Source organism: Echiichthys vipera (assembly GCF_963691815.1).
Source record: "Echiichthys vipera genome assembly, chromosome: 17".
Lineage (NCBI taxonomy): Eukaryota > Metazoa > Chordata > Actinopteri > Perciformes > Trachinidae > Echiichthys > Echiichthys vipera.
Genome location: NC_139842.1, coordinates 2,461,504 through 2,484,705, shown reverse-complemented (window position 1 = coordinate 2,484,705; position 23,202 = coordinate 2,461,504).

The window sequence follows — 23,202 nt, the reverse complement described above, 5'->3', positions numbered from 1 at the left end:
GTTTATAACAGAATCAGTAAATCCCTTCATTATAGAGGGGCCTGTAGTGTCACACACAGGGGAGTGTGGGTGTTCACAGTGGGGGTTATAAGTGTAGTTTATTTTTAACATAAAGAAACACACACACAATAAAACAAACCGATACATAAAGCACACGCAAAATACAAACTGTCCTCAGCAACATAAATAAATATTACATGTTTGAAAAGACATGTTCACTTTTCTGGTCCTCCCCCTTAAACATCATTAAATCATTATCATTCAACTCAAGCATCTTAAACAACCGACCCAGAGCTTCAGCCTCTTGTCCCTGTCGGGGTCGCGGGGGGTTCCCAGATTGAATCCTGGCTGGGGCCCTTCTATGTGGAGTTTGCATGTTGTCCCCGTGTCTGCGTGGGTTTTCTCCGGGTTCTCCGGTTTCCTCCCACAGTCCAAAGACGTGCAGGTGTTCGGTTCATTGATGACTCTAAATCACCCGTAGGTGTGAATGGTTGTGTGTCTCTGTTCGTCTCTATGTGTTCTGTGATAGACTGGCGTCCTGTCCAGGGTGGACCCCGCCTCACGCCGATGTCAGCTGGGATCGGCTCCAGCGCCCCGCGACCCCGACAGGGACAAGAGGCTGAAGATGAATGAATGATGATAAATAGTTTCTTTCTTTTTACTTCTGGATAACATACATAAATGTTCTCAGACAGGGAGGGAGGTTAGTGTGTGTAGTGTGTAACACAGTGTGTTCGTACCACGTTGAAAATGTGCATTTTAATCTGTGGGGGTGAAAGAGGAAGTGAGAGAAGTGATCACATCCATAACAATCTGTCCTTCCTATTCTTCACAGGATGATGTCGTTGTTGTTGTTGTCATTGTTCTGAGAGCCGTGACTATATTATATTAAGATTTTTAAAGTGTTTATTTTCAAAACTACACTCCTCCTTTACCGTGTCGTGTAGGCCATTTCATTTCGTTTGTTTTCTGGGGTGCTCGTGGGCGGGGACGAGGGGACGGCGGACGCAGCCAGGGAGTGAAGCACAGCTGATACGGGTTCGGTGCTGATTACTGTCTTTGTGCAGTTTCAGCGTGAGCGTCACGCCACATCCGTTGATCGTAAGTTCAAACTTCTGATTGTGAATGGAAAAAATATCTGAGACATAAACGAAGCCTTTTTTGGTTTGTGGACGCGCATCGAAGTCAGACTCCCGCTGACTTTAGTGTCACCTAATTCACCTGGAAGGCGCCGCTACACGGGTCCTGTGTGGGGGACTCTGGGACTCGCTTTGTCTCATTTTCAACCGTATTTCAGGAAACAGATGAGTGAGGAAGTGTCTGACACACACAGATGCACGCGCACGTACTATGTATAACCACTTGTAAGCATGCACAAAGCTTTAACCCTGCTGTTCTCCTAAGGGTCAATTTGACCTCATTTAATGTTTAACAGCTCTAAATAACGACGTCTTTCTTTGTTTTTTTGCTTTATATTTATGACTTTTCCTCATTTTATGGGGATGACTCATCAAAAACCTAAAATTGTCATGATTATATATATTTTTTTATTGTTCTTATCGTACATGTTCTTGTGGCATCGGTGTTCCTTTGGGTCACTTTGATAATCTGGATGATTTAATCATTATTATTATTGTTTATTTTACAATTCAAATATCATATGAGGTCAAATTCATGCTGCTGTCCTTGATAACGGACGTTACTTTCATTCCAGATGTTACAAATAACACAAAATAGCACTTAAAATAACAGACTTACTTTAAAACACACACACAGAAATCCCTCCATGCAGTTTAACATCAGTGATATTTTTCATTCTGTTAAATAAAAACATAAAGTACCCGACTTCACTTGAGTCACACATTGATTATGATCATTTTCAAGATGTTTAAACTGCTGCGGTCAAATTGACCCCTAGAATAAATGGTGTTAGTGACGTTTGAGGGCAACAGGAGGGTTAAATATCACATATCTTTGAATTTGATGATATAACGTAAACGTATTTTTGTGGAAAAGATCGAACCAAAGTCCACTTCAGGGGAAATGTTTTAAAAAATAAACAACAATTCTGAGAAAGAACATCTTTATATGTTTCTTACCTTCCAATTACTTAAATTATGCATAAAATAAATTAAAAAAAATGTCAAAAAAAGCATAAAAATAGTTTTTCCCCTCCACATGGTTATTTCATATAAACTATTTAATTATTTAAGTACAGGAAAACATGCTATAGTATGATATTTATTGTTAAGGAGATATGAAATAACTGATATTAGGATAGAGGATTGTTGCCATACCTTCATAATGATTGAATTTTTCTCCGGGTAATTGTTTAGATGTTGCGTAAATTAAAATATGCAACAACAAAATACATTATTTTTAAAAAATGCACGCCTGAGGGGGGAGATCATCTCACCGATGCGGACTAAAAACCAGTTGGTCATTAATGAGGCTGAGGGAGGAGCATTTGTTGTTCTTTATTACCAATATACCAAAGAAGCAGTAAACAGGGAGCGGGAGCAGCGCGTCCCTCCGCGCAGCAGAGCGGACGAGGACCTCACTGAGGGACCGCGCTCCTTAATAACGGTCCTGCGCGGAGGGGACGCTCGTCTCGTCTGTAAGCCCTACTTCCTTGACAGCCCCCGGGATCTCTTTGTCCTGTTGTAAACTATTCTGAAGGAAGGACATTTAATTGCCCGGCACACACTAATGAGTTTGCAAACTAATTAAAGGGGGTATATTACGCCCTGTGGAGGCCCACATCACTAAGAAAGCCAGGGACATCTTTAATGAGGAGCCTTGATAACCCTTCAAAGGAGGAATGTGTAGTGTCTGTAATGATGCCCAGGGTAAAGCCGAGCTCAGCCAGAGAGAAGTGTGTGTGTGTGTGTGTGTGTTGGTGTGTGTCCCTCACCTCGGGTGTGTGGAGACTTGCAAGCAGATGCCAAGTGTTTTCAGTCCATCGCCCACAGCTACCTACCTACATGTCCTAATCAAAGAGTTTCACTCTCCTTCCAATAGGTTCAAAGATAGACGCTCCGGCTCCTCTCTCGGTGGGTGGTGCGCCCAGATTTCTGGGTTGTTTCATTTTGCCTGTATTGTATTATTTAATTCGGAATAATCTGACTTATTAAGGAATCAGAGGAGGCGTTTTAGGAGTTTTTGGTTTTCTTTTTACGAGCAAATCCAAACGACCTATATCACACGTGAGGATGAAGATGCGTGGAGAAGACGGAGAGCAGGAATCACGGCCGAGTGAGGAAGGTGTGAGTCGGACAGATGGACCGCGTGTGCCATCAGAATCGATCAAGGTCATGATTAGTCCTCGTTTTGGGATTCATTAAATCACCCAGGGAGCTTTATTTGTTTCAAACAAATTAAACTCTGACTGTTGAGGTTCGGCCGTCGTATCAGCCTGAGCTCCTGCTGGGCTCCTGAGCTCCACACACACACACGCACACACACACACACACACACACACAGACCACCACCAACAGCCAGTAAACAATTGCATTTTTTTTGTTTGGTCACAATATTTCCCTCCCAGACAGTGACGGCTGTTATTTTGCCCGTGGCTCCTGTCAAAACTAACATGGCTTAATTGACTGCGAGCGAATGAGCTCCTGGATTGATCCTGTCAGGCTCCTCAGGAAGTGATGCCGCTCCATCTGTGAGGCGCAACTCCAGCGACAGCAGCAATCTGTTGCTTGGGAATGAGCCAAGGCGTTCAAAAAAAAAGAGAAAAGCAAAAGAAAAAAGTCAAAATTACAGAAAGTACCTCAGGCGCTGTGTGTATTCTGATCAGCTGTCAGTGATGACACACTCAGATGAACACGCGCACATGCAGAGGCAACGAGACAGAGCCACATATACACAATGTAATTTTTGCATCATGGTTAGCAATGTCACATTCAAGGAGGGCCTGTGTCTCTGCCTGAAGGTACGGCAGGGAATCCGAATGGTCTTATCAGGCTTGTTAGACATTTGATGTCAGCCGAGGTTGTCCTCAGGGTATATCCAAAAAGCAGCCTGTCATCTATTCCTGCACCGCTGTCATTTGTCCAAACAATTGTGGCATATGCTGTCAACTCGGGTTTTTACCTGTAACTCAACTCAGCCAGGCCCAGTCGTGACCCCCCCCTCCAGCCTTTCACCTCTTCTCCTCTCTCTCTCTCTCTCTGTCCTCGCCTTTCATTTCTCACAGTCTATCTTTTCACTTGGCGATACTGTATTTTTTTCTCTCCCCGGCTAAAGTGTGCGATGCAGCAGCGCCTTCTGGCACGATTAAATATTTAGACGGCTGTCTATGTAGATGGCGGCTCGGAGACGCGGAGGAATAATCCGGGAGACAGCTGCTATAGCACATCTGGATGTCACCGATAGCAGAGGAAGGTGTGCGGCTGGTGTTGCCATGGAGGGGGAGACTTAAGAGACACAGCTGTCAATCAGCCCGGTGGCACGAGGCGCCGAGGCTTCACAGCGTCCCGGCGTGGTGGGCCGGCTCGCACAGACTGACGCGTGACAGTCTGACGTCTGAGCTGAATGCACTTTTTTGGTGAGGAAGAGGAGCGTATGCTAATGTTGCCACCAGTCACACGCCCCGCTCTAAAAATAAATCCGTCGCGCCTGCCCCTGCTCCTCGATCCAACCCGGTCATGTTAGCAGCGTGCTACGATGAAGATCAAAATAAAAGCAGCAGTTAATGATTTTTCCTCTCTCAGTGTGACTCTGACTTCCTGCCGCAGACATTTAGGGTTTTTAAATAGTGCTGATCCTTGCTTAGGTTCGCTGGTGACGGGGGGGGGGGGGGGGGGTGGGGGGGGGTGGCTGTAGGTGCAATGTGTCAGAACATTTGAAGAAGATTGAGTGTGAAAAGCCGCCCACTTCTTCCCCCCGCACTCCTCATCCGCCAGCAGCCTGAACTTGGAGGCTGCGCGGCGGCACTACCAGGGCCGGCTGGCCTGAAAATCACTTTGTGTTCCTCTCCCAGGCACATGTGATATGGATGCGTCTCGGCTCGGCTCAGGCCCTCCCGACACCGTGATTAATGGCACTCGCTTCTCTCCCCATCTCATTCTGTTACTGTCAGAGTTAAGTGGGCCGAAGACAATAATAAACAGTCAGTCTTCTGTGAACCCCCTAACACGATCATTCCACCCCACCCGATTCCCCCTTTCCAATGAGAAAAAGAGGAAGAGAGATGGAGTGAGAGATAGAGAGGAAGTGTGTGTGTGTGTGTGTGTACAGGGCAGACAAATGAACAGTTAAAGACACAGGAACAGGCTCGGTAATGGGAATTGAGGCTGGGAGATATCAGTGCATCATATTGCCTCATAAGCATGTGGAGTTTACATCATCCAAAGGGGAAAACACACACTTTCAATCTTAAAGGACACTTTTAGCTTGTGCATTTTAATAACTACATTTCCTAGTGTGTGCTCTCACTCCATTCCTGTACAGTGTGGGTCAATTAGCAATTTGCAGAGCCATGAAAGTGCACGTTATTGCATCTAATGATATAATTGCATGGTAATGCTGTTGCCGTGCAGATTGATTTAAAAACACAACAATACACAACAATAATGCAACATTAGACCCCATCTGCACTCTGATCATTGAACAACTCATACTGTTAGTATTGTACTTTTTATGATTCTGTACTGTACCACTAATCCACTGTGGTGGAACAAGCCCCCCCACCACAGTGACTTCCTGGTTGATCCAATCAGGAAGTGCCAAATACTGCAGTTCTCCGAGTGTCCACTAGGGGCAGGTTTCATAACAGAGCAGTTTCTCACTGAGCCCCATGTTAAACAGGCCGTTTACACAGCATCATTAAACCTGTTTAAGGACAAAAGAACATTCTAGTCTGTATGTTTAGGTCATATCTCCATGACAACACTGAGGGGGTGAATTTTTTTATACCAGGCTAGTTTTTATTTTATTGGAGGTTAAAGTTTATGAATAATTAGGGGCGTGGCCTCTTGAGTGACAGCTAGCCCCTGACCCTCACTTCTCCTCGGAGGTAAACGTCAGTCAGATGGACGTATCTCCCTCCCCCCAACGTCACATACATGCCCTTTTTAGGTAAGAGGAAATGAGGTGGAGACTCTAAATCACCCGTAGGTGTGAATGGTTGTCTGTCTCTGTTCGTCTCTATGTGGCTGTGATAAACTGGCGTCCTGTCCAGGGTGGACCCCGCCTCACACCCGATGTCAGCTGGGATCGGCCCCCGCCCCCCGCGACCCCGACAGGGACAAGAGGTTGAAGATGAATGAATGACTGACAGCCAGACCAGTCGAGGATCCTGTCGGGTAGTTTAATCTGCGTCAGGGCATCATATTCTATAAAATCATCATATGTTTGAGACCTAAAGAACACTTTCAATGAACATTTTCAGGACTTTTTAAGTATCTTAAGTATATTATTTCTACTTTTTTTAAGTAAAGGATCTGAGAAATTCTTCCACCTCAAGAAATAAAACGAAACAAGTGGTGCTTTTCGAAGAACACTAGAACATTTCCATTTGGATTAATGAAATACAGCAAGTTGTTTGCATGATTTGAGATGTGAAGTATACACCGTCTTTAGTAAATGGATGAATCACTGCTCTGCTGTTCAAGTTTTTCTTTAAACCATTCAATATTAATGTCATTTGCAGCAGGAAACTCTGGAGATAGCAGTGCATGACAATCCCGAGTACGCATTTAGAAACTTTTTAGTGAAACATTAAAGTGGTAAACATGTTTAACCCAAAGAAGATGACTCCTTTTCTCTCATTGACTTAAGGGAAAACAGAACACTCGGCTAATCAGCTGCATTAGTACATAGAAATATCCCCCATCAGCCTTTTTTCAGCATCGAAGTGCCTTCTTCAAAGATGCTCATGGGAAAGAAACCGCGGTATTCTGACGTTGGCACGTGAAACTGTGTGTAAATCTGAGAAGAGATGATCAGCAGGACCGGAGAGGTACAGTCAAAAATACACGTCTGCGACACACGATAAGATTCTTTATTCAGACATGCTTTAATATTTGCCTTCAGGCCGCTCAAATGACTCATATACATTATGTAAAAAATGGAAAAACCTGTGGGTCTGAAGTGCACATGTCTCTGTTTAAAGGGTCACGAGCCAAAAATGGTTGGGAATCACTGACTTACAGGAAGAAAATACCTTTTTTAGGACAAACTATCAAATCCTGGCTGAAGGAAAGCAACAGAAACAGAGCAGGCGGAAACACTTTGGCTCTCAGAGCTGCCGTTTTAGTCACTAGTGAGTTGTCTCTAACTGCAACTCTAGCCTCCTCCTCCCTCCCCTGGACCTGTCACTTCACTCTGCCATATCCTCTTCAGTCGAGCACTCCCTCCTTCTCTCTCTCTGTCTCCGTAAGACACAGACCCACTCGCTCACACGGCGGCAGCAGCGTTCAGTCCTCGGAGGGGTTCCCGTAACGCAAGCAGGAATGAAGGGTCGCAGTTTGAGTTCCAGTCACTGACCTTGGTTTCAGGGCCTCAAAAGCCTCCACTGAGGCTGTGAGACCCTTCACAACCATTACATCCTCCTCCCCTCCTCCTCCTCTTCTCCCCTCTCTTATTACTGGGGATGACCTGCCTCGCAGCCCTGGGCTCAGTGACCGAGAAATCCTCCGGCCCTCACCATCCCCTTCCTCCTTGCTGCAGGTGGATTGTCTTTGTGTCTACCAGAGTGGCCTTGGAGAAATGAAGTGCCATGATCTCATCACACCGAGGCCCATTGTTTTCACTCTCATGCACACTGTGTAATAGCCATGGAGATAAGGGGATGATTCAGGCCTTTCACGCAAGGAAATGTGAAAAAGCCTGCCTGTGAAAAAGTGAAATTACTGTTTTGATGGCTTTTGATGGCGGGGGGCATAATTGCTGGATGGAAGGAAGGATGGAGAGTGAAATACACATCGGAGATTAGTATTTCTAATACGGGAGCGGGTTGGTAGGAGGCCTGCAGAAGGTTATGCACGCAGTGGGAAGTTCTAATGAAGCTGCCATGTATGTAGACTAGCTGATTTACTAAAATAGCACATTGTTCTTCTTTCCACAGCAACCTTTGCCCCTCTGGATTGAAACTACATTTTTGATGGCAGCACTGATTATGATGTTGTTCGACGCTCATTGCCATAGTAACGGTGATTATTTTCACATTGTTTGTGCATGAAATAGTCGGCAGAGCCTTCAGGAATGGGAAAGGGGCTTGAGTATTTTAACTGGCATAAGGCTCATCAACACATGCAGACAACGCGGGTCGGAGGATTACAGCTCGTAGTAATGACAGGGGCAGAGCGTAAATAGTATAAATACTCCATGGGATTATAATTAGCCTTACTCTGTGCATTCAGACGCACTCAAGTGGAACTAAAACCTTATTGACTTCGGGAGACAATTTCATATTAATTGGACGCTTCTTCTTCCTCTCTGACTACTTCTTAGGTTTTGTTTTTCAAGCTGCTGACAAATGCGCTGCCGGCGGGATAACGGGAAGCGTAGTGGATTAGTGTTAGCCACGACCCGACACGCGAGAAGCGCCACCTGCATCGCCGTCACCTGGTGCTGAAGACGACGGCGCCGGCGGCGGCTGCGATGAAGGAAATGATGAGAATCAAAAAGGGAGTCAGGGCAGCTTTGAAGTTGTCTGGAGCGACTAAAAAGCGGCGAAAGTGGGATCGATGTGGGAGGGAAGCTGATAAGATAAGGAGCACGCCGGCCGGGCTGTATCGGCACAACATGGAGGCGAGGAGGACGGGGTTTCTTGGTGATGCTGGGGGCCTGTACATGAGAGGAATTAATGTGAATCTTGTCCGCCCCCACCACCCCCTCAAACACACACACACACACAAACTACATCTTCCATCTCAGCATTCAGCATATGTCCTCCTCGTTTCTTTGTCTCCCACTCTCCCTCCCTCGTTCTATCCGTGCGTTCGCCACAAATTTTCATCCCTTATTTTCCATCCAGAAGTGGGGGAAAGTTGTAAAGCTAATTAAGGAGCGGGGATGTGGCAGCCCGACAGATGTGCATCGAGATGGGTGCTATTGAGTAGCGGGGATAATGGTGTGTGGACCTGGTGGGCAGCGGGGTTGTGTTGGAGGGAGCTCCTACCTGGGCGTGCATGTTAATCAGTGCGCCTGTCTGTTGAGAGCCGGGGAATTAAGGGGGAAGGGAAGCGTGTCGCCAGCCTCCAGTGAAGAGACAAGGCTGGCAAGCTGATTAAGAGCACAAATTTGCCAGTTTGGTCCGACAGGGAGATATGTGTACGAAGGAGGAAAAGGGCAGGAAAGGTGCGTATTGATTAACAGTGCTGCTGCTGCTGGAATTTGGGGGGGTAGAAATCTACCAACCGTTGTCAAACAGGATATTTCACAGCACTTGAAGGCATCACAATACTTCAAAGGGGCAGAAATCACACAAAAAATGGCCACCACATGACTGCAGGGAGGCTGTGAGAGTTGTTGATAAATGTTAATAACGTAATGATTTCTCGACCGCTGCGCCGACATGTCTTCCTGTGGAAACTCACTTTCTGCCTGCACGCCAAACAAACAACAAAAAACTCCCAGCCTGATGAATTTCATGACATTCACAGTCTCCTTCACGTCCACACGCATTTTCGGCTGCTCAATAATGGAGGAAGGAGCTCCGGTAAGAGCGAGCAACATCCCTGTGATGAAAGCGTTGTGTTCTTGTACTTTAAATCAAAAGGTTGGGATCGCCAGCTGGTCACTGATGGATAACCCGTGGATGACTTTGGATTGTACACCAAAAAATACTGACTGTGCCTTTAAATAGCCAGTGCCAATCATTAACCTTCACACACTGGTGGTAATGTGATATGAGAACTATTCAACTTATTGCTAGTAGCTCAGTCCATAGGTGACTTGGCTGGGAACCGGAGGCTCGCCGATTCGAGTCCCTGTGTGGACCATGAATGGAGCGTGGCCTGGTGGCTGGAGAGGTGCCAGGTCATCTCCATTGCTGTTGAGCAAGGCACAGAACCCCCAACTGCTTGGGGTGCTGGTCACTGGCAGCCCCCTCGATCTGACATCTCTCCATTAATTGCATGTGTGTGTATTTCGGGCCTGTGTGTGTGTGTGTGTGTGTGTGTGTGTGTGTGTGTGTGTGTGTGTGTGTGTGTGTGTGTGTGTGTGTGTGTGTGTGTGTGTGTGTGTGTGTGTGTGTGTGTGTGTGTGTGTGTGTGTGTGTGTGTGTGTGTGTGTGTGTGTGTGTGTAACATGAATAACAATAATAGAGTGAATCTAATTTCCCCGTTGCGGGACTAATAAAATAATTCTTCTTCTTCTGTTGTATGTTTACCACATTAATGTTAAATATTCATCAACATGGTGTAAGAATACAACACAAAAGGAACATCAACACTATTTCACAGTGTGTTTGCGATGTATAATGTCCTGACATCACTCATTGAGAAAAATAAACCGCTTATTCAACATCGTTTCTCAGGTTTCTATGGACGTCTAAGCAAAGACTGCGTCTCAGGTTATTGTGAGAAAGTAGAAATATTGCTCACCTTCAACGTTCAAGGTTCTAGCGAGACTTGATTGCAGAACTATCAGAGAGCAGAGCAGCACATCTTACATAATATGAAGAGATACAATAAAAAAAAGTCCTGAAACAAAGTCAAAGACGGTGAAGTGCAGAGAAGTATTACGCTATATGAAGTGTAACGCCTCCAAATGTAAAGACATGCATCTGTACATTAACACTGACAGTACAAGGCGGATTATAATGTTCTACTTTACCGGTCCTTGGACATTATAACTAACAATGTTAGTGCTGAACAATTCGTTAATTAATTGACTGACAGAAAAGTACGACTCAACAAAACAACAACTTCTTTCAGTCGCTTAAACCCACAGATTTGATTTCTGAATAACTGAATCCACATCTCACACAGCTGTTGAGAGTCACCGGTCACTGCTCTTTATGAGTAGACCTGAGCAATTTCAATGGAAATTGAATATATACGATTAGTGATAGACTGATACATTTGCTGATAACTGCGTTTTTTGGTGTATCGGTATTGGCTGATGTGCATTCGCTGATGCAGCCCACAACGCAGGCGTCTCAGTGTTGCTGGAGATAAATACAATTGAATTGAATTAAAAGAGACGGCTTCAAGGTTCCGTAACAACATAGGAGTCAAGACTCACACATCTTGACTCACCTGTGTCCAAAAAACAATATATTTTTACGTCTAAATGAATCGAAATACGAGCACAGACAGACGATGATGAACAGCGATTGGAATCAAACATGCAGATTATGGAAATATAAATCATATACGAAGAAATTATCAGTGGTTTGGGCAGTAAGTCCAATATGAAGTCCTCTATCTAAGGGCACATTCACACTGTCCTTCCGTACCGTGCCAAAACAGGTTTTACGGGTAAAGTCTAGTTTGACCAGTGTGAGTGCAACCGCTCCGCGTCTAGCTGCGGCCAGCTTGCCGTCCACGGCCCGTTTGGGAGAGGTGGGCTTTTGTAAAGCACGTTTGCACATGTACGAGCACGAGCGTGCGCAGGTGTACGAGCACGAGGCCTACCGTGGTTCTGAGGTCATTTCCTGTGCGCCTGTTGGGACGTAGACAAAAGAAGGAGGGACCATGCGCGGACATTTCAAACAATGGCGGTGAAAGGTTCACGTTGGTGTGATGCGGAGGTGGAGTGTTTACTGCAGATTTGGTCGATGAAAAGATTCAAAAACAGTCGACAAGACGCACAAAAACTCCGAGGTCGATGACGTCATCAATGCGTGTGACGTGTTACGGCGTGATGACGTATAGGCAGCAAGAAGCATTCGCTGAGGCCCAGGTAGTGTGAGTACAAACGGGCCTGGAGGGGGGACAAGGACCCTAAAGCACGGGGCACGGGACGGACGCACAGTGTGCGTGCGCCCTTAGTATTTCTGTCATTAACACCCGACCTCTTCACTGTGACGGGAACGCCCTCTGAATAGAGAGTTTGCAGAAAAACTCTAATTGAATAAGAATAGAGATTTGCTTTAGTGACACCTTGTAAACAGCACAAAAGTTTTTCACACACGGCTGGATCATAATTCACTCCTTCAGATCGACGCGCAGCTTTACGCTTTCTTCCCCAGATATCTGAGAGTTTTTAATTATAAATATCTCCCTTTCCCCAAACGCAGCCTGATCTCACTTCTCCCTAATTGTTGTTATTTACACAGTGAAGGTTTACGGGTATTTATCGACATTCACTTCCCCGCGCGTCTCCGTGTCTGTCGTCGATAATGAGGAGGGGGAAATTATTTTGAGCGCTCAGTCATTATCTGTGTGTTCAAGTAGTCCTCCTTTTAATATGCTAATGCCGCTGATATAATCAGCTGGTAATTGTAAAACACTTCAAGTACGACACATTTTTTTTTTTTTGCGGGACTCTCTCCTGAATGAATGCAGAGCTCACAGCCGGTCGGCGGTTGTGCCGACGATGTGTTTATGTTCTCGGGAGATGTTGCGGGGGGAGCACCTGCCATTCGATCCTGCGTGGCACACATCCAAATCACACACAGGCTCCTATAGAAATGTGTAGGCTGGCGTGCTGTGTTACTGTAGTGATGCCACCACCACCACCACCACCCACCTCTGCACCTTCTTTCCCCTCTCTCATCGACTTTTTTATTCCTAAAAATCCACCTTTGATTACCATTGATCCTCCCACGCAGCTGGTTTATACCTACGTGCTATTCATGTCACAACATCTTAAATGAATCTTTTTTTTATTGCGTGTTAACCAGAATGATGAAAGAAGTGTTCTCCCCATGTCCTCCGGGGATGCTGGTGCTTTTTCTGCGGGCGAGGATCCTGACTTTGTTTTTCTCCTTCGGCTGTTATTTCCCTGAAGAGAAGAGCCGAGTGAAGGGAGCTATGAGTGATCGACTCTGCCTTTATTCTCCAGGTTTTCGGGGGATTTGAAGTTATTGAAAGTCTGGGGATGGGTGACAGCTCGGAGATGTCTGTGTGATGCCTATCGGGCGTGTACGTTGTGTGTCTGTGTGTGTGTGTGTGCGCGCGGGTCGTGTCCAGCCTCGCGGGCTGCGAGACAGAGGGCACGGGCTCCGTGTTCTCAGATACATGTTATTCTTGCGGCCAATCATTTCTGCTCACACATGACATCTCTCCCAGATTGATTTCATTCAGCTGTAGAGGGCGGCAAGATCAAACAAACGTTGTCTGAAATAGCGGCGGCGGTGCAGGGAGGAGGAGGAGGACGGGAGGAGGGAGGAGGGGGGGGGGTCATGGGTGGGAGGTTGCTTGCTTGAAACATGAAGTGAGGGATGGAGACGGAGAGAAAGAGAATCAGTCATCCAGTCACTACTGTGCCATGCGGTGACATGGTATATGGCGGGGACGAGAGTGTTACTCTATAAACCAACAATCCTTTTCACAGCGAGGTGGCGTTTTTTTTGCAGGAGTGGCGGCAGAGGCCTTATTCCTCCACGATGCCTCTGAGTGCCCATGCGAGGAATAATGGATGCGTAATATGGAACGACAGCTTGCAGAGCACTATCATTAATGTTGTAATTCACTTTTAGTGTTTCTACTATTGCGCTGCAACAGGAGGCACAGATGTCACCTGAATCTGCTCCTTCTATAGCAGCCAGAGCACACCCGGTTTTCACCAGCTGTCTTGGAACGCACCCTGCCAGCCCCCCCTGTGTGGGCAAATGTGGGCACGAGTGTGTGTGTGTGTGTGTGTAGGGTACATGCGGTCCTGTCTTGTGAGCCTTTTGCATCAGGGTTGGGGGTTTTTTGGACGGACATTTTGGTCCTGAGCTCATTCTCTGGGTTAGTTTCCAGTTTAAAGATAATAAATAACTCCCGCGTGTTCCGTTCGCTCTTCTATCATTTGACTTTTTCTAATCTTAGGTTATAAGAGGGATGCAATGAGCTCTCCCTTTTCTTTTCCTGTTTTTTGCCCCCCTTCTTGTTTCCGCCGGTAGAGTTAATCCATCACTTTGAAAAGAGAGGATGACAGCCATGTTCTGCAAAGCATCACCGAACAAACATCCAGCTATGAACTTTTTTTGGGGGTAAATTGGAAAACAAAAGTTCTGTTTATCGTTTAATAATAATGTACATTCTGCAACGACGCAATTGTGTTGATACGCAAAAGCGCGCCTGTCAATCACAGGCAGCCTGAGCCACGCTGAGAACCGAAGCAACACTGCAACACAAAAAATTATATACCATCATGACCACAAAATTCAGCTTTCAAATCTCAGCTTTCCTCAAACCTCTCTTTCTCTTTGTTGTCATCATGTGTCTCTTTATGCTCTTGTTGTTTTTTTAATCCTTTTTAGATCATTTGGGGCATTCATGCCTGTATTTGATTCTGTAGTGACGGAGGAGAGAGGCAGGAAATGGGGGGAAAGACATGCAGCGAATGCTCGAGCCAGCGTGGTATCAAACAGGGGGCTCTCTGTACCACCCACGTGGTATCGGCCAAAACCGAACCGATATTGGATCGCCCTCCTGTCTGGTTGTTTTGCATCTCTTGGTGGTCATTGAGCGTCTCTCTGTTGTTGTTTAACATATGTCACTTGTGTCTATACGGTCATTTTGTGTCTCTTTCTGGTAGTTTTTCGTTGCCTGTTTGCATCCGTTTGTATTTTTCATTCATTCGTCTTCAGCCTCTTGTCCCTGTCGGGGGCACGGGGGGGGCTGGAGCTGATCTCAGCTGACATCGGGCGTGAGGCGGGGTCCACCCTGGACAGGACGCCAGTCTATCACAGGACACATAGAGACGAACAGAGACAGACAACCATTCACACCTACGGGTGATTTAGAGTCATCAATGAACCGAACACCTGCACGTCTTTGGACTGTGGGAGGAAACCGGAGAACCCGGAGAAAACCCACGCAGACACGGGGACAACATGCAAACTACACACAGAAGGGCCCCAGCCGGGAACCTTCTTGCTGTGAGGCGACAGTGCTAACCACTACACCACCGTGTCGCCCCCCGTTTGTATTGTGCATCTCTTTATTTTCTATCTCTGTGGTCATTTAGCATTTCTTCGTGGTTGTTTAGCATCTCTTTGTTGTGTTTATTGCATCGCTTTGTGGAAGTTTACGTCTCTTTGTTGTAATTTTGTGTCTATACGGCCATTTTGTGTCTCTTTCTGGTATTTTTTTTGTTGCCCGTTTGCACTCATTTGTATTTTGCATCGCTTCGTTTTCTTCTCTGTGGTCATTGAGCATCTCTTTGTTATCGTTCGGCATCTCTTTGCAGTTGTTTCTTTGCATTTCTTCGTGGTTGTTTAGCATCTGTTTGTTGTTTTTTTGCATATCTTCGTGGTAGTTTACGTCTCTTTGTTGTGTTTATTGCATTTCTTCGTGGTAGTTTACGTCTTTGTTGTCATTTATTTTTCCCCTGCGGCCGTTCAGTGTCTTTTTGTCATCTTTTGCCATCTTTGTGGTCATTTGCATCTCGTTGTCATTCTGCGTCTCCCTGTGGTCGTTTTGTGTCTCTGCTGTCTTTTGTTTCACTTTCTAAAACGAAAAGTTGGCCACACACTGATGCTGTGACACTAACAAGCCAACTCTAAGCTGATGACTCTGGTTGTGGGCCACCACCTCAGGGTGGACGTTACAGAAAAACATAATCATTCAGATCAGAATAATCTCAATAGCTGATGCATGCAGCTGAATGGGAAAACAATGGGAAATGGATCTCAAACTTTATTAGAGTTTTTTTAGCTTTAGCACAAAGAAGTAAGTTGTGAAAAGGCCACTTTTCACATATTGATATTTACGGGTTCTTAAGATATCTTACCAAATATCATGTTCTATTTAACACTGTATTTAATGGCAATCGGTTCATGAAGATGATGGTTAAGTTAAGGCAACAAAACTACCGTTAAATGACCAGTTAAATTTAGGAAAACAAAACAACCGGTTAAGTTAAGGCAACAAAAGTTATGTGACCGGTGTGTAAGAAGGTGTGCAAAGCATTTACCGTCTTCCATCTTCTTTCATTTCCATATTCTTCTTCACCTTCACCGATCTGTGTTTGTATGTGTACGTCTGTCCACTGTTGCAGATTCAACAGTCCTCACTCCTTCTAAACTTCCTGGATGTGCATCCATAAACAGGAACCCCATCTGTCAGATATTTAGTCCCGTTCCTTCAAAGCGCCGTTCTTTCTTTTCTGCCGCAAAATGCAAAACAATGAGTAAATAATGATATGGATTTCACGGATCGCGAGGCTCTTATTGAAACAGGTGTGATTAACATATTGTTTGTGTGTCACGCTGCACCGTAGGCTCGTTTGAGCTACACAGAGACCCGTATGGAAATGAGCGCTTTGAAAAAAATCAACAGAAATGTATCCTATTTCTTTAAAAGGGGCACAAATTTACTGTGAAGATCACGCTGGCGAAACCACAGAGGGAAATGTCAGGCAGGGGAGAGAGAAAGGGTTCAAAGAGAAAATAGCTGACTGACTCTGTAAGTGAAGCTAAGCTCAAAATGAAAAATGTTCATTATATGCCCGTCAAGGTGAAAGGAAGCCATCTCCTCGCCGCTGCAGTTAAAATGTCGACCTCTCCTTCTCTGAGGGCGAAAAGAGGAGAAATGTAAAAAGAGGGAAAAGCTGTGTGTGTGCGTGTGAGTGTGTGTGTGTGTGTGTGTGTGTGTGTGTGTGTGTGTGTGTGTGTGTGTGTGTGTGTGTGTGTGTGTGTGTGTGTGTGTGTGTGTGTGTGTGTGTGTGTGTGTGTGTGTGTGTGTGCGCGTGCGCGTGCATACATGCTTTGCATGTGAGCGAGTGATCTAAGCTGCAGTTCAGACAGGGGCAGCGATGTTAATGGTGCTGCTCAGTAAAATGACCCTTACATCAGTTTCTTCATACATTTTGCAGAGCTTCAGAAGTCCTCATATTTTCCCCCTGTCAGCAGTGTTTGCGTCTCATCGCTGCACTTGTGTGTGTGCGTGTGTGTGTGTGTGTGTGTGTGTGTGTGACCGTGACCTCTACAGCGAGCGCCGCGCCCTCTCAGACCTCCGCATGTCTCTTTGTATGTACCTGCTCATGTTAAGGCTGTTAAATCGCACTCCGAATGCATTTTATTCAGCAGTGAAGCAGAATGTTACGCTCGACCTCTGCGGATCACAGATGCCGTCCCCGGTGCCTCATTACTGACAATTTATATAATCTAATGTTACTTGAAGCACTCGCTGTGCCGGCAAATGTGTTTATTTTTAAAACAGCTCTCATTCAGCATCAACGCCACGGCCGCCGCGATGCTCCGGATCCCTGTAAAATAAAACAGCAGGTGGGAGGCGGGCGGCTGACCGCAATTTGGACCAAACATGTTTTAGAAGCAACCTTAATATCCTGACTCTAAATGAGCTGAAGCCTCACTGTTTTTGGATTCGTCGGAGTCTGAGCTTGTGCCGAAGCCTGTTACAGTGTTCAGAAGGATCCGATCGCAGCGTGGACGCGCTTAACTATGTGTTATGGATTATGATCTAACCCTCTACCTCTTCTACCGTCTCATTTCTTCCATTGGATGTGGAAGTTTTCCACATTTTCATGAATCTTTAAAGTGTAACTGCTCTGAACTCGGTGCAGGTGTTTCAGTAAATCCCGTCATCAGACGCCTCTCTGCATTTCAAAGTCTTCATCTTGTTTTAGGGAAATTTGTGGAAAGTTTAAAGGATAAGTGAAATTCCACCAATCTACTACCAATTAAAGTGCAGATCACAGATGTTTCTTCTTCCTCCGTTGCTGTTACAAACACATCAGCGAGTCACGTCTGCATCACCATGATCACACACGCTGTACCTTATTTTGACTCAATCCTACACACACCATCCTGCTGCCGCCAATACACGTTATTGCAGTTCATGTATTAATCTGCTGCTGACAAAGGTCCCCAGCAAATGCACTAGTTCCTCTTGTTTGAGTCACATTCAATCAAAACTACAGTGACCAGCTGTTAAAGGAAATTAATGAGCCTTTAATGAGTCGTTTTGAAATATTTAAGGGTATAAGATTATTGAGAGAAGTTCTTTTGTCTATTCACCAACCCTACATCATCCCTTAACTCTTCATTTTCTAGCATGTCAAGGTGAGATTACTTAACAAGGATGGATTAGTGAACGGGCAAAGGCCCACGGACCCTGACCTTCCAAACAATGCTGAAAAAACCCACACAAAATGATCACAAAGAAATATTAAATGAATAAACATAGACACGAAACATACACATAACTACAAACAGGGCTGGACTGGGCCCTGGCATTTTGGTCCCTGGCGGCCCACCATGGTTATTTACATGATACATGTAAGCACACGCCATACCAGAGGATGTATGTGCACGTTGTGAAGTTTCAAAAATGAAAATAAAGTGCAGTAGCCTACATAGAAGAGAGTAACCATGTTTTAAAATAATGTATACGCCCTTTCACTGCTCACTGAGACCTTTTTTTGGGGGTCAATTTCCATCTTGAAGTGAAGGTTGTTGTCAAAGAAACACTGCTAGAGATGTTTTTTCAGTGTTTAATCAAACATACAATTTACACAAGACAATCAGGCCTACAGTCAGAAAGAGAGGGAGGGAGATGCAGAGACAGGCAGACATGGGAAGGAGAGAGAGGCAGGGATGTTAGTGTCACTAGTGTTTCTTCTCTGTTAACCAAGGATTAATCATCCATTACAGTAAAGTGTTTCACTAATATTATGTAATAATAATAAGCCGAACTGTAAGCTGCAACACTGCTGCAACACCTACATTCTACACTAGCCCAATGTCCTTAAAAATAAAATAATACATAATTTGTTTTAATTATGACAGTCCAGGGCCGGCCCTCAGATGTGCATCAGCCCAGCGGACATTGCCCGGCATGCCAGATGTCCAGTCCAGCCCTGACTACAAACCACCCAAAATTACTACAAAGAGACACAATAAACAACCACAAAGACACGCAAAACAATCACAGAGATGCAGAATGACTGAAAATATATGCAAAAACATGTTAAATCACTTAACAAGGACGCAAAGCCACAACGAAAAAATGCAAAATGACTAAAAATAGATGCAAAATGACTGAAAATAGATGCAAAATGACTGAAAATAGATGCAAAAACATGTTAAATCAATTAACAAGGACGCAAGGCCACAACGAAAAGATGCAAAATCACTAAAAATAGATGCAAAATGACTAAAGATAGATGCAAAATGACTAAAAATATGCAAAAACATGTAAAATCACTTAATAAGGGAGCAAGGCCACAACGAAAAGATGCAAAATGACTAAAAATAGATGCAAAATGACTGAAAATAGATGCAAAATGACTAAAAATAGATGCAGATGCGGCATTAAACCACGAAAATGTGGAATTGCTCGCCTGCGAATGTTGATACCTGTGTTGTGCTCAGCCTGCTAGACAGTGACAGTCTGAGGCTTATATTATGAAAGGCAAGAAGAAACGGAGTGGATCGGGCATGCACTGACTTTGCCATCTTGACTCTGACTACAGAGCTTCTGTGTCGTTGTATTTTAATCCTCACGGCTTTTATTTAGGAAATGGCGTCACTCCATTGCTGCATAACATTAGCGTTCTGTGTGAAAGTGCTCATCACGACAACAACAGCAGTTCAGAAATGATACACCGGTGTGCAAATGAGCTGCACAAGAAAAGCGCTTCTTGTGTGCAAAGGCCTGAAGATGCATCACTCATACAGAAATGACACTTTAGGGAAGTTAAACTTTATCCTCAGGTGCATTTAAGGGTCAAACGCCACCATGGATGAGCCCTCCTCAGTTCCTTTGCAGCACATATCTGGAACAAACGAGCCGAACTGCAACTCTGAAGACTGAAGACCTTTCTGAATGAAGCTGCCTTTTATTAAATCCAATCATTATTGATTTCTCACACTGCACTGTCGCTTTCATACCTGTCTTATTCTATTTTACCTTGTTTTTATGTTCTATTCTCTTGGCTCTTTAAACGTGCTCGACTCCAAATACTGAAAAAGGAGGGCTGAGATTGCCTCCACTTGGCTCTCATCTCAATATGTACACGTTTTAGTATGTCCACGTGCACTCACATGCACTCACATGCACTCACATGCACTCACATGCACACACGGTCGAAGCAAACACCATTACTCCACTATTTCTTTACATATAAAACAGTTTACTGCTGTTTTAATGTTCTGAATGTTGAGTCCAGCTCCTCACTTTTTAAAAATGTCCTTTATTGTTTTATGTAAAGGCCTTTGCGTTACTAAAATTCATTCATTCATTCATTCATCTTCAGTCTCTTGTCCCTGTCGGGGTCGCGGGGGGCTGGAGCCGATCCCAGCTAACATCGGGCGTGAGGCGGGGTCCACCCTGGACAAGACGCCAGTCTATCACAGGACACATAGAGACGAACAGAGACAGACAACCATTCACACCTACGGGTGATTTTAGAGTCATCAATGAACCGAACACCTGCACGTCTTTGAACTGTGGGAGGAAACCGGAGAACCCGGAGAAAACCCACGCAGACACGGGGAGAACATGCAACGTGCTAACCACCACACCACCTTGTGAAGTGTGCTACTAAAATAAACTCGCCTGATAAAACAACACATCGCTGTCGAACACACCGTCTGCTCTTTGTCTTGCAGAGACTCGGTGTGTGGTGTTGACACTGGACTTCACTGTCACTGCATCAGCAACACGTGACTCCTCCTCTTCCCAACAGCTGCAGCCTCTGACAGGTAGGACGAGACGTACAGTACATAACTGATGGCTAATGACACACACACTTCCATGATGTAACATAATGTTTAGTCTTATTACATGTTACAAAATTACACCACAAAGTATTTAATCAACCTCCCCGATCAGAACCAATAAGAGGAGGAGAGGTCGGTAACACTGGATCTTATGTAATGATGCAGAAAAGAAACACACAAGAAAAAGAACAACAACTTTATTTTTGCTCCAAAACTAAACTTTGAAAAGTAAAGAAAGTCGTTTGCTGGGGCTGAGATGACCTGAGAGTAATATTAATAAAACACAGGCATCTTTCTTCAGTACACTGCTTCTGTACTCTCTCGTTATTTAGCTCATCTTCTAATTAAGCGACTTCTCTAAATGCCATATTGACTCCAGTTACAAACCACTGGACAACAATAGAAATACCATTTTTCTTCTTTTGCCATTTCGTGTAATGAGCCACTGCTTACGCGTCCACGGTGTTGAAAACGCTCTCTGTCTCGTCGGCTCGCGCTTCGCACTCCAAAGACCCTGAGAACAGACTCATTGGGATGATAATCTGGCGTGCGTTTGCACTTACGGAGGATATCTCCAAGCATGTCAAATTTGCATCAAAGCCGTTGTTGTAATTTTCTCTTCAAGGGCAACTTGAAAGAGGAGTCGAGGGAGAAAGTGGCATTAGTTTCTTGCTTTCTCCTACGAGGCGAGCCCGTTCAAAAGTAACCCGGCGCTTTCTTTCTGATGGGGGCGCGGGATGATTCAGCAGGAACCCCACAGCCCGTCTGACTGATTCACATTTAAACAGAAACAGAAATACGGCTGCTGCAGGGAGCTCCGCACAGGAATGGAAAGTAGCCCTAAATTTCACAGCAGCAAATCAAACGTCTTTTTATTTTTTACTCCCCCCCCCCCCCCCCCCCCCCCCCGATGGCTCCCTGTAGCATGTGCACACGTAACAGCGCCTACTGATTGGGCTTCTTTTTGAAGCACGTACCCTGACAAATAAATGGAGAAGAGGAGATTTTCCCGTGTCACAACAGGGGGATTGAATGTGGTTCTCCAGAAGAGGAGGGCCCGAGAGGATTATACGGCTCAGTGGGCGCTGCATTGTGCGGGGAGTGGATACAGCAGGTACCCACCGAATCCCAGCCAAGAGACAGACACAGTGTTGCTAGGGATAATGTTGCCTCGCAGCAATTAAACTCTGGAGGTTTTGGAGTGGTTTAGGAGGAAGCTTGTTAAATTATCCCATCGCTTCTTCTACCCTTTTCTCCTCTCTCTGTCTCTGGCCTCTCCGTTAACCACCTCTCTTCTCTGTTTCACTCCTAAACCTATAAAGGGGGGAGTCATTTGCCTTCAATACTTTGCTGCTTAATTGAATCCTCCCCTAGCATCTTTTTCAATCACATAACGAGAGTACACACATCGTGACAGGAAGGGAAACGGCACCACTGCGTCGAGGTAAAGGCACATAAAAAATGCCAAAAGCTGCCAGTTGATGGCAGGTTTGAATTAGGAACATAAGCTTTTGAAAAACCCAAAACATTGGAAGTCTGAAACGATCATAATAGTGTAAATGTAAGAATTCAATCACTAGAGGTTCCTCACTTTCACTTCTCACTAATATAAAGTTAGGGTATAAACTCGATGAGGGTTGTTAATATTCCTAAATATAGCATGGAGTTACAGAGGATCCTCATTACTGTGACATACATGAGGTTAGCAGAACAATACGCCTCCGATATGCATCATTAAGTTGTTTCATGTGCTGTTATGTTTGTCAGTAGTTAAATTATTCAAGGGGATTCAAAGGTTTGTGCTTGTTAGGCCAAAAGTGTATCTGTGCGCGGTGTATTTTTGTTTAATGGATGTGTATTTCATTTCAACTTTAATGAATGAAGCAGGTCCTCAAAGAAGGTTTTGTTTAGCTTCTGTATCATTTTTTTAATTTCATCTTCATACGTTGATTGTTTGCTGTCAACACCTCTTCTTCTTCTTCGTCTTCTCCTTGTCTTAAGGGGTTGGACGGTTCCTTTATAAGTTGACTCAGAGATCATAACACTTGCATAATGACTTCTTTCACTATTGATATTACACTATGAGCATGTTCTGTTCATAATTTCCTGGATGTGATTTTTTAAAATGATGTTGATGTGGATGTTATTATTTAATTCATTTAAAACCTTATTATCACCTTTCTAGTTGATATCGTTAGTGGTGATATAAATAGACTGTTTATACAATGTATTCGCATCAACGTGTTGCTATGATATCTTACACAATATAACATGTAACAGTGTGAAACAGCAAACAGTAGGTGACCGTGACGGTTCAGTTAAGACAACAAAAGGTGACGACTTCCCACCGGTATGGTTCGTCGTGGTACTTCTGGGACACGAACGCCGGTTCTCCGAGTGAA